Source organism: Sardina pilchardus, chromosome 19 (genome assembly GCF_963854185.1).
Source record: "Sardina pilchardus chromosome 19, fSarPil1.1, whole genome shotgun sequence".
Classification (NCBI taxonomy): domain Eukaryota; kingdom Metazoa; phylum Chordata; class Actinopteri; order Clupeiformes; family Clupeidae; genus Sardina; species Sardina pilchardus.
In genome coordinates, this window is record NC_085012.1 from 21,229,895 (window position 1) to 21,244,894 (window position 15,000).

The following is a 15,000-nucleotide window of genomic DNA, read 5'->3' on the forward strand; positions in this document are numbered from 1 at the left end:
AGATGAAATGCCCACATGAACTGTGCCCAATCTGCTGGCTTCTCGTCCACCCCCATATGTGCTAGAACCTCACTTGCTGAGAAGAAACTTTCTTCTCTCTGATAAATATGCAGTAATAGCCTCTCTTCTATGCTGCCTATGCTGCCTATGTTTATTTAGATCATTAATAATAATAATAATAAATTGTATTTATATTGCGCTTTACATCAAATAAATGATCTCAAAGTGCTAGATTGCAGCAATTCTCCAGTCAGTGACATGAGATGCCCATACGTACCCTTCCTCTCTGGCTGCTTGTCCACCCCCATATGTACTAGAACCTGGCTGGCTGAGGGGCGATGCTCTTCTCTCCTTAACACAAGAGTCACGTTTGCCTGCATGCTGCCTGCTTGTCCACCCCCTCCTGAGCTCCAGGAGCTGCATGGGGAGCCGAAGAAAAGCTCCCAGAACGGGGCACATGGCCGTCAGGGCTCTGGCTCTGCTGGAACTGCTCTTCAAATCCGGGACACACACACACAACACTACACACACAGTGATACACACACACACACACACACAAACACACACATGCACACGCACACACGCACCAAACACACACACGCACACGCACACGCACGCACACGCACACGCACACACACAGTGATACAGACATACACACAGGGATGCACACACATAGTGATACATACACACACACACACTCACACACAAAGTTATACACCCAGCGATACACACACACAATACAGTACAGTGATACTATGTACAGTACACAGTGATACACACAGCGATACACACACACAGTGATAAACACGCACACACATAGGGATACACACACATTACTCCTCCCTTCTCGGCCCCAGTAAAGGTGTTTCCTGAAGGACGTGGCGACCGTCACCGTGTGCTTGTTAGGCGTTTAGGGGAGGCTTCAGAGAGACACATTACAGCAGCGTGGGGGCAGACACATTCCATCCCGCCATATTAGATTGCCCGTCTCCACGGCCGACTCAGCTGCTAATCTGATTGCAGCGTCACCACAGCAGCTCCAGCGGGCCCAAGAGATGGACTGATTCAATTAGGGACGAGGAGGGAGACATACGCCCAGCACACAAGCGTGGCAGCAGGGCCTCACTGCAGGAGAGGAGGAGAACAGCAGCTCCCATCACATTCTCATAACCCCAAACAGTCACAAAGAGCTCCCATCACATCCCCGTAACAACAAACAGTCGAGAAAAGCTCCCATCAGATACCCCCGTAACAACAGTCGAGAAGAGCTCCCATCAGATACCTCTGACAACAAACAGTCGAGAAGAGCTCCCATCACATCCCCATGACAACAAACAGTCGAGAAGAGCTCACATCACATCCCCATGACAACAAACAGTCACAAAGAGCTCCCATCACATCCCTGTGACAACAGTCAAGAAGGGCTCCCATCAGATACCCATGACAACAAACATAGAAGAGCTCCCGACACACCCCCGTAACAACAATTGAGAAGAGCTCCCATCACATCCCCCTGACAACAAACAGTCGAGAAGAGCTCCCATCACATCCCAATGACAACAAACAGTCGAGAAGAGCTCCCATCACATCCCCCTGACAACAAACAGTCGAGAAGAGCTCCCATCACATCCCAATGACAACAAACAGTCCAGAAGAGCTCCCATCACATCCCAATGACAACAAACAGTCCAGAAGAGCTCCCATCACATCCCAATGACAACAAACAGTCGAGAAGAGCTCCTATCACATCCCCATGACAACAAACCGTCAAAAAGAGCTCCCATCACATCTCTCCGTAACATCAAACAGCGAGAAGAGCTCCCATCACATCCCCGTGACAACAGTCGAGAAAACAGCTCTTCACACATACACATACACATAGACTCATAGGACAGGAGAAGAGGAGTTCACGTTCCAATAAGCTCACACAGGAGAGGATGAGAGGAGCTCATATTCCTATGAACTCACACGTGAATGTTTACATGCCACACTAGATCATCACGTCCCCCATGAACTCACACGTGAATGTTTACATGCCACACTACTAGGTCATCCCATTCCCCTAACAGCACACATACAGAGATCCCAGAGATCATAAGATTAAAATGGGGCTCCTCAAAACCTTACATCTGTCACGGCTCTCATAATCCTGCAGATTAACACAATAAAACAGAAGGCCTGACCTCGCCCTCAGCAGGAGTCTCTACACACACACCTGGCCACGCTGAACTATTCAAACACTCATTACCTGAGTAGCAGGGTCATTTGCACACTGAAGCGCCTTTGTGTTAGTGTTAAACATGTCCCAGGTGAAAGCCATTTAAAAGTCAATATTTTAATCAGAGCAGGAAATATTCAAGGCCTCTGCTTGACTGTTGGCCAGAGGCTATCGCTGAAATTGAGAAAATTTTTCATCAAAACGCGACGGGTGATGATTTTTTACTTTCCTTTTACTGTCGTTATCTTTCTCTGTAAAGTAGTTACAAGACCAGGTTCACCTCGGTTCGATGTGTTGAAATGAATTCACCCTCTCTTGAAAATGTGTAACACTGTTTGATGAATTCCTTGTGGCAGTTCATGAGGACAAACCAAACATGACAAATTGTATTAATAAAATCGTATAAATATCTCCTCCGGTGATGCTCAACCCTCCACAGCAAAGGGCCAGCTCCAGAACTAACCTCCGATGCATTGCTGGGAAAGATAATTATTACTTTTTAAAGTGTGACAGCCTGTTGGCCTGGACTGCTTCCTTGTGTCTTGTCCGTTCTGTGTTGCAGTGAGCATGGCTACTAGCCTGGTAGTAAACCAGACCCTGGAATCTTTCAGATTGAGGGTCTGGCCACTAATAATGACAATGGCCCAACTCGAGGGGTGCATTTGCAGAGTATCTTGCAGCCACAATTCAAATTGTGCTCTTGCGAGAACTCTGGATTTCCAGGGTAAATGGCTATAGCTTGTCGGTGAGATCGGGGACACCTGGCCTCAGATGTTTCACGTCTTCATCCAACCTGCCATTCCCTTTGTTCTCGCGCATTCATTGTTTTGTTCATGAAACACGCAACAGCATACAGCACAATCATTCATTCAGACACACACCTCACCTTACTGACTTCACTGATTTCCACACTTTATGGTTCTATTATGCTATGTTAGTGTGCTGTACTGGTGGTTTCTTGTAGTATAATACATTTCATTTTTTTGCGGTTTAAAACTGCATCCTTTTTTTCTGTCATGGCTTTAGAGCCAGGTCATGGCAAAAGTATTTTAAAGTATATTTTTGGGCATGTTTGCTCTTTATTCTGATAGGACAATTAGAAATTGACAGGAAGTGAGTGGGTGAGAGAGATAGGGTAAGATCGCAAAATGACTCCCCATGGTACTTCTGTGATTTCACCACAGCGCCCCCTGTGAAAGAGAATTGTAACTTTTTACTATTTTCTTTTACTAAGCAAGCTACAGTTTTTTACAATCACTTTGCTACTATTTTCAGAACCTTGATGTCATTTTTCAAAACTCTAGACACAAAACTCAAAACGGTTATCACTTGTAACACAGGCCCTCTAATGTTCAAAACATTGGATTGTACATTCACATCTTCAAAGAAATCTTGCAATTGCACAATCATTGGTTCAAAAAACAAATTTACTGTGAAATACCACTGAAACATAACTATAGATCACCCGCACACAAGCAACCGATAGTTTCATTGTGTCATTGTTCGTACAATCATTAGATATTGTAGAACAAAATAGGTGATACAGGTTTCATTATGGTACTACAGGAACAGTACAGTAAACACATCTCTGTAAAAGTACTGCAGTAGTAGAGAGAATACTACAGACACAGTGGAATCATTGATCAAAGTTTGTAATATATTGATGCAAAACACTAGTACAATCACAACATAGGTTTATTTGAATTACTGTAAAGTAAAAATAATTAGCTATGAAATAGAAAAGAAAAGACAGCCTGATGAAAACACAAAATATAAAAAATATTTTTTTTTTATATGAAGATATAAAATATTAGGCTACATCCATGGATATTGTAGTCTAATTGGTTCATGCTCCACGCTAATTGGTGACAGTGAATCTCGTTACAGTATCTTGAAACTTTCATGATTTGCAGTAAACATGGAAGATTGTGTGTCTGTTTCGTGTTTCCATACAACTGCATAAGAGTAATGCAACAGTTACTTATCATTTTGAGCAGTTGTATCAATTGATAGTTAGATCATTGTAAGGAAATGAATAGACGCTCATTTGAAATGTAATGTGTGAATTGCCTTTTGAAATAGTAGTACTTTGATGTTAAGTTGTATCATATTGAACAGGTGAGTTTTGTTGAATGAACAAATGATCTAAGTTGTATGTGTATTGTATCCAAGCAATTGAGAAAAGGGTTAGAGTTTTGAAAAATGTGCATTTTGATCATTGGTTGTGAGTTTTGTGTCTAGAGTTGTGAAAAATGACATCAAGGTTCTGAAAATAGTAGCAAAGTGATTGTAAAAAACTGTAAATTGAATTTGAAGAATTGCAGAGACGGTGGAGAGTATATTATGTGGAGAAACTCCCTGTTGAATTCCCCCCTCAGCATCAGACTGTTGATGTTTACCTTCTAAATGAGGAACAGCTTTTTAGGTGGGAAAGGCAGCATTGACAGTCATTGATGGTGGTGTGTGAACGAGGTACCTGCAGGACCAAGCGTGTGTGAGTGAGTGTGTGTGTGTGTGTGTGTGTGTGTGTGTGTGTGTGTGTGTGTGTGTGTGTGTGTGTGTGTGTGTGTGTGTGTGTGTGTGTGTGTGCGTGTTGTTTGTTTAGTGCAGGAGGAGAGCGGGGACTGGAGCGCGTGATTAGGTGGGGATGATAAGAGAGGGCTTCAGGGGTACAGCTGGAGGAATGAGCGCTCTAATAGTGTGCTTTAGAGCACAGAACAAACAGCATGGCGGCAGAGCGGCCCTTTGAGGAAGGCGATACATCAAACCCTGACCAGCGCTGGCCCTGGGAGCGCCGCACTCCGAGCCGTGCGTTTCCGTGGCGCCCACTGCACTGCAGCTCTGGCCTCGCATGCTAACAGGACTGCGGCTCTGAAACAGCCCTCCCCCCCCCACACACACACACACACACATACTCACACACACACACCCCGCACACACCCCCAAAGCACTTTCACGGCGTGGTTATGGTGGAAACTCAGGGTCTGCAGTGCCACAGCTTTCATCTTCCCCACTTCATGGCCTGTCTGCTGTGAGCTATGGCTGCTGTCTCCGCAGCCTCCTGGTCCACTGCTGCCCAGCACTGGGGCCCACAGCAGCAGCAGCCGCCTCCAGCTCCAGATTGATGCGCCTCAGGAGCACACGCTGGCTAATCACACTCCAGGAGGAACATGGCAGCTCTGAAATAATCCAGTCCAGACCGGAGCCGGCCCTGAGCGCCAGATTGCCATCAGCGCCGAATTAGAGTCGGAGGACGTATTGAAGTGGACAGAGTCACACGCTGGAAGGACACAGGCTTTCTTAAAGTGTTTCTTAAAGAGAACATACAGCAATTGACCTCGTCTGCCTGCATGGAAATGTACTCGGCATGGAAATGAAATGCTTCTTTTATCATAATAATCTCAGAAAGTATAGCACAAAAGTATAAACGAATGAAAATGTTATCATATTGCTTTTAAATTGGCCCCTCCATTTAACACCAATTTGTAAAGGTTACTTGTCTTTCTTACATATAGCCTCCTAAGTGAGGTGATAACTGTGTTTGCTGTTGATCGTTCATTTGCTCTAATTGAGTGGATGTTTACTAGGTCAATGAATCTGCCCCTTTTAACTGCCGCCGACCACTTTTGCTTCATTTCATTTCATTGCGGTGAGCAATGCAAACCAACTGTGTGTAAAAATACTCTCTCCTTGTCTATCTCTCTCTCTCTCTCTACACAGACCCTGACCACACACACACACACACACACACACACACACACACACACACACACACTGTAGCCTGTACCAAATGGTGTCTGAGGGATGAGGCTGAAGAGGACTCCACTGTTGAGCGTGACATTTTACAGTTAGGGCTGACAGCTCTGCATCCAGCCTGTATCTGTGCCCTCGCACACACACACACACACACACACACACACACACACACACACACAGTCAGTGCCCAGTCCCTGCCAACAAAGCTGTGAAATGGCTGCACGGATGCTGGATGTTTGCAGGCTGAAGACACCAACCACAGGAACATGGGGGATTGTGTGGATTTCAGAGCTATTAGCTTTACAAAACCCCATCTAACCCCCTTTCCAGCCACCCACTTCCACACACACACACACACACACACACACACACACACACACACATGCATACACACTCTATCTACTTCTAACTCACACATGCCCAGAATGCATATCTCTCTCTCTCTCTCTCTCTCTCTCTCTCTCTCTCTCTCTCTCTCTCTCTCTCTCTCTCTCTCTCTCTCTCTCTCTCTCTCTCTCTCTCTCTCGCACACACACACACACACACACACATACACACAGACACACGCACAAATGCACACACGCAAGGCAGACGGAGAAAGGACTGATGAGGCGGCGATACTGTTGAGGCTGGAAGCCTCGCCCGTGCTTAGCTGTGCGTTTGTGCCAGAGCCCATATGGTGTCTCTGTCAGACGACGCGCACTCGGGGAGGGTGAATAGAGCGGCGCTCACTTGTACCTGAGACGTTTTAATTAGCTGATCTTTAATTCAGCCTGACCCTCTCCCTCCGCTTTGATCAGCCGCCTCTACAGGCGATAAGGACCTGCCACTCACAGAATACACAAAGGCTTAGGCAGGGAGACATCACACACACACACACACACACACACACACACACACACACACACAAGCACACAAACACCACACACACAGACACACACACACACACACACAGAGACACACACACACACACACACACACACACACACACACACACACACACACACACACACACACACACACACACACACACACACACACACGCACGCACGCTACACTGTTGGCTAATTCTAATTCAAAAAGCCCTATCTCACACTCACAGGCTTCAACACAAAGAGAGTCATCACACACATACATATAGGTTCATGCAGGGTTTATTTAAAGAGGAATTTCACACACACTGAGGGCACGGCACAGGGCTACCACATACAAACATGCACACACACACACACACACACACACACACACACACACACACATACACAGGGCTACATCACACAAACACACAATCTTCACTACAGTGACAATTTCACACAAAAGCTGCAGTTGTACACTGAGAGGGCTGTCTTCAGCCACGCTTTACAAGGTGTTAAAAACACAGGCTCTGCTCACAAGGGTGTCTGAATAAGGACGGGAGTATTTTTCTCCCCTGTGGGAGGGATTTGTCTTTGTTGATTTTTTCCTCTGAAGTCTCTGTGTCGTCATGTTCCATTGTGCTCAACACCAAGAGCAAAGTCGTGGGATTGTGGGAACATGAGGCTTACACAGAGTCCCAGGGCAGCGGCATATATGACACGGACAGTCTGTCTGTCTGCCCGGTTATCTGTCTCTGCCTCTCCCTCCCCTGATTCTCCCTGCAAAAATTGCACTGCGTTTCCTGGTTCCAATTTCAGCTCTAATAGAAATACAGAATGAAATGATTTCATCAGTCTGGGGGAAGACACCGATTCATTTTATGCCCTAACACCTCCACCATCCTCCCTTAAACAGAGTCTGAGAATGCTCCTCTCCAGACCCTGAGGGCTGAATCCAGCAGGTGATTGCTTAGGATTCCAGTAATACACTATACCATATTAACCATAACCAACATAAACCATTGTATATCTATTTAATTTAGAATTCATATATGTATTCTTCAATTTAGAATTCATAAATGTCTTTATATTCACATATTGCTGACATTTACATGTTTATTGTTTTCATGTGTGTTGTGGAGTCCCCCAGGGCTCGGCCTCTGGGCCCTTCCTATTTAAGACACTGCTATTAAGTTAAATGGCAGGAAACAACAATAGTGCTTAACATAGTGTGGCGTGCATAGCATACAGTAGGAGTGCTGATGTGAATGTGCTCATGTGAATTATGAAATAAGTCCACAAAGAGGCATGAATGGGAGAAGGAGAGAAACGTTTACATGTCAAGTGTATTACATTCTCAAATATGTCCTGTGGTTTCCCTCCTTTGCTAATGTGAAGCATGAATGTTCTGTTAGAGAGTGTGTACTGTAGGATGCTACCCAGCATAGTGTGTATATCCTATATGTTGGTGGGTCCTCAACCATTACTCCATAGTGTGTGTCTATTTGCATTAACCTGCGCCAATCTGTCCTCTTCATTCAACGTACTGTATACTCCAGTGTCTACAGCAAAGAGCCAAAGATACAACCTGTAAGACTATAAATCTCACTATTTACATCAAAACACTACAGCACTATGTGTCAGCATTTTGTGAAGGGTTGGTTGGCTGGTATACTAATGGTCTTTGGGCTAAACATGAGTATAGAACAGAGATATAAAGATGGTATGCAATAAAGAGTTAAAGTTAACATTGCATACAGGCCTTTAAAAGCCGAACACAAAGCTACGGTATGTTTTCAAATTATTTCAGAGGCTTGTACAAAATGCAGAGAGGCATGTCTTTGCCATTGTGATTCATAACTAAAGTGAACAATAAAAGTAAACATAATCTTAGTGATTTCTCTAAAAGCACCAGTTGCCCTTGATTGCACATATTGCAGATATTTTCTTGAAAGCCTGCAGGTGGAGTACTGAAGTATGTGTGTGAGTGTCTGTGTGTGTGTGTTAGGATAGTGAGTGCCATTTGTAGCTCTTGTGTGTGAGTGAGGAGGTCAGTGATTGAGGCAGATGAAGGCCTCAGATGTGAGATGCGCTGCGTTAGTAAATATCCTGCATTACGCTCCAGCCTCCAAAGCTCCATTGAGCAATTTGTCCTCCTCCTGTGTGCCGGGCTCTTCAAATCCCTCCCTCCTCCCCTCCATGTGACTCCCCATCCTGATGGCCCTGAGATGCCATCTCCACCGCGCTCCACTCGTCAGCCAATCAGATCTCTGTATTCCACCGATGGAGCCACACAGCTGGGCAGACCCCCGACCAGCTGGCCAAATATTGGGGCGACTATTTAAACGGATCTGCTCAAACAAACAGCATCAGCAGAGATTGAGAGACAGCAGGGTGATATGAGAAGCAGAGCTGAGCAGAACTTTTAACATCAGATCAATACCAACAGCAGACACGACTGACTAATAACCAACTGCTTGAACACTTTGTTATTAGTGAGCAGCAGCACATATATATTTGCTGTCAATATCCATCTCCTCTGGAATGAACCATTATCGAGACATTGTGACGGGGTAACGTCGGAGTGCCCTATGACTGCCATGAGGTCATTGGAAGCTTGCCCAATGTGTGAGCCTTATGAGGGGCCACAGGATAGGTTGAGATGGCCGAAGCACATGTGTGGGGCATCCTGGACTGGGAGAAGTATGGCTTGTGATTGTATGAGGGATGCCAGTGTGTATGAAGTGCATGGGCAGGCTTCCTGAAGGGGGGGGGGGGGGGAGAGGGGGGGTGCAGTGTGACGAAGTACCATCACTACAGTTTAGTATGCGCTCTGACTGCCATAGCAACGGGGCTGGCTCTTAGGTGTTGCGATCAAACTGCCGGGTTAGTACCGCGTTAGTTCAAGACTGGGTGGGGTCACTGCTCTTTCCCTTTGCTACAGATATAAATGCATACTTTAACACACACACACACTATGAGAGAGGAAGGAGTGCAGTGTAGTCACACACAAAAAATGTGAAAATGTGAAAATTGCCTCAGGGTTGATGGTGGAACTAGAAGTACTGATAAGTCCAGCCTTTGACCTCTGTACAGTCACAGCTACAAGGCACAGACACAAAAAGGCATTCAGACACACACACAAAAACCTTCACACACAAACACAAAAAGCATTCAGACACGCACAAAAGCATTCACAAATACACACAAACACGAAAGCATTCTCCACAGATGTGCATACAGACACACACACACACACACACACACACACACACACACACACACACACACACACACACACATTGAAACATTCCCTCAAACACCCACAGATGCAGGGACATACGCACACACACACACACACACATTCCAGTGGGAAGTTGATAGTTCCTACCTTCCTTAAGTTCCACACTGCTGCTTCTGTCCTGACTGTGTTTCTGCAGAGCAATCTGTCAGCCTGCAGACAAGAATCATTTCAGCTTATCTACCTTTCTCAGGTGTGCGCCGGATAAAGATGATTCTCACCGACAGCGCGACGCGGTCACGTCTGAAAAAGGACTGTGTGTGTGTGTGTGTGTGTGTGTGCGTACATGCCGGCACGCCGAGCTCTATCTCGGCCGAAACACCCGCACACTAATAATGTGGCCACCGGCTACAGAGGAACGGCCGTTTTAGAGGAAGGTTGTGATATGTAAAAAGGCCAGGACACGCCAAGAGCAGGAGTTGGAAGCAGAGTAACCAGTGAAAAGAGACTTACAGTAAGATCACTAGAGTGAGAGTTAAGGTCGAGTTCCGTGTAGCAACACTTTCACAGTTGAATTCATCTGTTTGCCTGATCCAATATCCCAACCAGTTAAATATGCCAATTATTTTACACAGGAAGTACATAATCCTACATTTTTAGCTGCTCACCATTCTGTGTTATTACTTGAAAACACCATTGATATACAGTATATACTGTAAAGGGTCTGATAGCCAACATCTCGCTGAGTATCTGAGACTATACATTCTTAATGCAATCCCAGGAACTGTGGTACCAAAGAGAAGCTTTTACAGTCTGCAGTCTGAAATCACACCTTAGAAAGTGCTGAGTGGCCGTTCTGAAGTGAAGGAAGTGCACGACAGAATGTGTTTGACAAATACACTGAGTGACACGACCGTTTGCCTATAAAACTATTTAAGCATGGAGCAACTTTTCAAAGTGGGTTTTTATACTCCGGTTCTCTGGTGTGAGCGAGTGATTCATGTCTCTAAATGGAGGCAGGCGCCCCAGACTGTCCCGGCAGCTTGCCGTGCCACCGTGCCAAGGCCGCGGGTGCCGAGGGCGCCTCGTGTGCCGCTCCCGGCGGAGCCGAGGCCGAGCGCGCGAACGGCGTGTTTTCGCTTACGGGCGTGTTGTTTTCTCCCTGCAGCCATAAATCTGTTCAGGCGCCATCATCACCATCACTCAAGCCTTCTCTTCAGCTCCGCCGCCGCCACGGCTCTTAAAACACACGTCTTCAAAGCAGCGCAGCACTTAACACACACACACGCACACACACAGAAACACACACACACACACGCACATAGCCATTGTTTACACGAGGCCATTACCCCCCCACACACGCACACACACACACACACACACACACACACACACACACACACACATACATACACACACACACACACACACATACACACACACACACACACATACACCTCCTCCTTTGATAAATCTGATGTCTGCAGTGCAATTAAAGCACATCAAAAGCCGACCGCCCCCACACACCACAACCGTGCTGTCTCTTTCTCTCTTTTCCCCTCTCTCATCCTCTCTTTCTTTCCCTCTGTCACTCTCTTTCCCTCTATCTCTCCCTCCATCTCTCTCTCTCTTTCTCTCATGTCTTCCTCTGGAGCTGAGCTCTCATCAATATTCAATACTGTGTAAAGGCCTGGCAGCCAGTGAACTACAGAATCACACACCGAGACCGAGATAGAAGAGAGATAGAGTGGGAGAGCCAGAGAAAAGAGCGAAAGAAAAGACAGACAGAGAGAGATAGAGAAAGAGAAAGACAGAGAGAGCGAGAGAGCGAGAGAGAAAGAGAAAGAGAGAAAGAGAAAGAGAGCGAGAGAGAGAGAGAGAGAGAGAGAGAGAGAGAGAGAGAGAGAGAGAGAGAGAGGGAGAGAGAGAGAGAGAGAGAGAGAGAGAGAGAGAGAGAGAGAGAGAGAGAGAGAGAGAGAGAGAGAGAGAGAGAGAGAGAGAGATAGAGCTGAGGGCAGGGTTTAGGAGCGGAGGATCGCTGTACCTTTGATGTCCAGAGACGTGGGGCTCTACTCCATGTTGGGGTGTGAGAGAGGCGTTAGGTCGTCTAGTGGTGTCCACCCAGCTTCGGAACCGATCTCAACATCACACACCCCCACACACTACACACACCTGCAGGGGGGAAACACACACACACACACACACACGGCACAGAAGGTCAGAGCCCAGACACACTTTACATCACATATTCGTTTTAACATTACTTACTCCTCCGGCACAACTATTTTATAATGTGCAGTACATTTTTTTACCAGCAATGCACCGCAAATATAACCAGCAAAAAGGTTTCATAAGCATAGAATTATATAAACAGTGATATTCTACCCATATAAAACCAGGAACTATAAAGTTAAGTTATGTGGAATTAGATTCACAGTTGACACATGGGGTTAGGATTTGAAATCGGAAGGTTACAATGTAAAAGAGGTCTATAGGCTAATGAACGGCACTCTCCTGTATCTTTCACTAACAATGCACACCTATTTCTGGAGTAGCTCATGATCAAATTAAAGCCACTTGGCCACTTGCTTTAAGACACACACTTCTATGCCAAACACACACTCTAACAACCATGATGAGATCTGTGGTGCAGAAACAACACAAAACACACACACACACACACACACACACACACACACACACACACACACACACACACACATACACACACACACACACACACATACACACACACACATTCTCTGGAGAGCAAACAGTTTAAGTATCTCTCATGTTCATCCTTCCTCATGATTGGTTGCTCTGAGGTCAACCAATCAATTCCTCCAGTTCGACTAGCTCAAACAATGTGCAGTGCAATGTGAATTTCATTGTACATAAGACCATGACTTCTACTTGTCAATACAGTAAAGGCTTTGTTGTTGATGAAGTTTTTTTGTCCACAAAGGTTTATCTGGTAGCAATTTGTGAGTGTTGTAGATGGTAAATAGACTTGGTTGTTGATTGGCGTCTGTGTGAAATCCCTTCCCTATAGCACTAGGGAAATCTACCTATACATATCTCCTATGTATACAGTATTTGAAATTACAGCCACAGTGCTCACACGGACACAAGCTCCACAATCCAGACAGATAGAACAGTGGACTCAGCCAGGAACACACTGCAGCGCACACACACTGCTCTCACCAGTTCAGAATGGAATTGGAAAAAAAAAAAAAAAAAAAGGGGGAAAGCACATTTGAGATGAAAAATAAGTAATCCGACCGCACTCCTTGTGCAGGATGATAAATAAGAAGCCGAGGGAAACGAGCGCGAGAGCGAGGTAAAACAATAACTGTGATTTGTGCCTCACTTGAGCCTCTAAAGCACTTTCAAGTTAATTGTCCTTCCTTTATCTCTGCCGCAAAGTCAGAGAGGCAATCCTTTACGCCTTCTTGTTCTGCTCGGATATACAGTTATTTTATTTATTTCTGAAGGTACAGGTTACAGACAAATACATCTTGAAATCACGCAGAGGCTTGTTCGACTTCAAAGCCTTGCTATAATTGCAGCACATGAGGCTTGGTAATCAATTTGTTTCATTTACTTTCACAGGAAGAGGGAGGAAGTTGTCAACTCATTAGGATTCAAAGACAGATTGCACAATACGGCGAGATAATTTTATGGTAAAGGAGAAAATCAACGCCGCCATTTACAAGATTTCCATTCAATTAATTTTTCTGCAGTGTAAAGACGGACATTTTTTTCTTGTAAAAGACTACACACTCATTTCAAAGAGCTTCCAAATCATTTAACAACAACATCAAAAAATACTTGTGGATTGCACATGCTTGACACTGGAGACATTCACTGTCAGAAATGTTGATGAATATTTGCTCTGTTGAGACAGAAAAAAAAGAACAAAAAGAAATCAGGTTACTGACTCGACGACTTGCACAATGACAACAATGAGCAGAGTCCGCAGGCAGGACAACCAGGCTCTTTCTGAAGAAACTGACATACAGTAGGCACATGAAACATAAACCAGGCTCTTTCTGATAACACTGACATGCCTCTAGCACGTTAATAGAAAATCAAAAGAGATGACTGGCAGCAGCCTGAATGGCTTCACTTGACGAAGAAGAGAACAAACACTGTAGCAGGATACTGTACAAGAGGAGAGAAGGAAAACTTTAATCTGGGGTGTTCTCAAACATGCAGCAGGATCAAGAGAAGAGAAGGAGAACTTTAATCTGGGGTATACTCTCAAACATGCATTAGGGTACGGGAGTAAAGAAGGGGAACTTTAATCTGGAGTATTCTCAAACACTCAGGGAACCCCAGAGACTGGAAGCTGCTGGAGGAAAGAAGAGAAACCTTAACCTGAGGTATTCTCAAACGTGCAGGAACCTCCAGAGATGGCCAAAAGAGGCTAACTATCCAGCGGCTCTTTCCAAAGCTCTCTCTGATGAGAAGCTCTAATTTGTAGTAAAGTAATAGCTGTAAAGATTAAAGGTGTGTGTGTATCAGGAGACACCATGAAGCTGGCATGTAAATGTTGGATGAAATGAATATGTTCAGCCCCTGGAACCCAGTTAGGGGCTGAATGGGTGGGAGAGAGGAGCTGAGTAAATCTTTGCAATCACGGGGTGAAATGTGTGTGTGTGTGTGTGTGTGTGTGTGTGTGTGTGTGTGTGTGTGTGTGTGTGTGTGTGTGTGTGTGTGTATGTGTGTGTGTGTGTGTGTGTGTGTGTGTGTATGTGTGTGTGTGTGTGTGTGTGTGGTACTCTCAGTAGGGATCTCAGCCCTCAGCCCCCTCCGGTCTTTTCTACCCACTCACTCACTCAGCCAGAAACACACACATGCATGCTCATTCCTTCCCCCTCTCTTTTCCTCTCTCTCTCTCTCTCTCTCTCTCTCTCTCTCTCTCTCTC